This window comes from Lupinus angustifolius, chromosome LG04 (genome assembly GCF_001865875.1).
Source record: "Lupinus angustifolius cultivar Tanjil chromosome LG04, LupAngTanjil_v1.0, whole genome shotgun sequence".
NCBI classification, from domain to species: domain Eukaryota; kingdom Viridiplantae; phylum Streptophyta; class Magnoliopsida; order Fabales; family Fabaceae; genus Lupinus; species Lupinus angustifolius.
This window is the reverse complement of record NC_032012.1, coordinates 22,563,556-22,564,449: the sequence shown is the minus strand read 5'-3', so window position 1 is coordinate 22,564,449 and position 894 is coordinate 22,563,556.

The following is an 894-nucleotide window of genomic DNA, read 5'->3' as shown; positions in this document are numbered from 1 at the left end:
ATGTAATTTATATTATAATTTTTTACATTAAACATACTTTATATTATATTTTTTTATATCGGGTATACTTTATATTATAATATTTTTGTTGGGTGTACTTTATAGTTTATATTACAATTTTTTTATATTAGGTGTAGTTTGTATTACAATATTTTATTTTATTATTATAATGTTCAACTTAATGTGAGAGTCGTGATTAATGAGTAAGTGACAGTTACGTAAAACTATATAGTTTTCGTGTATAAATTAAAAAATATTAAGGCAAAGTAGGAAAGTGAAAATTATTTTATAGTAATAGTTATATCATGTTTTATCTTTATATATAATATATATTTGTCTTTATATATAATATATATAGATTTCTGGTATAGTTGGAGAATTATAATGCATTTTTCGTATTAGGTGTATTTCATAATATAAATTTTATACTGGATGCACTTTATATCATATTTTTTTCTTTATTATGATGTTTAATTTAAGAAGAGAGATGTGATTAATGTGTAAGTGGTAGTTACTTATAATTATATAGTTTTTTGTGTAAAAATTAAAAAGTAGTAAGAATAAAATATGAAAGTGAAAATAACTTCATATTAGTAGTTCCTCAATATTTTACCTTTATATCTAACTAGCATGCTGACACCCGCTTTCCTATTGTTTGTAATGTGTATTATACATATTAAGTTGTATTATATATTGTAATTTGCAGTTGAATATATATTTGTTTGAAGTAATTGTTCAATTTTAAAGAAAGGATGCATATACAATTGTGTTCATTAAGAATAGAGTCTTGATATCTTCACTTAATTTTATTTTCTAGCGTGTTAACAGGCACTACCGGGTCTGTCAACCCAATTTCCTATCGTTTGTAATGTGTATTCTACATATAAAAATGAT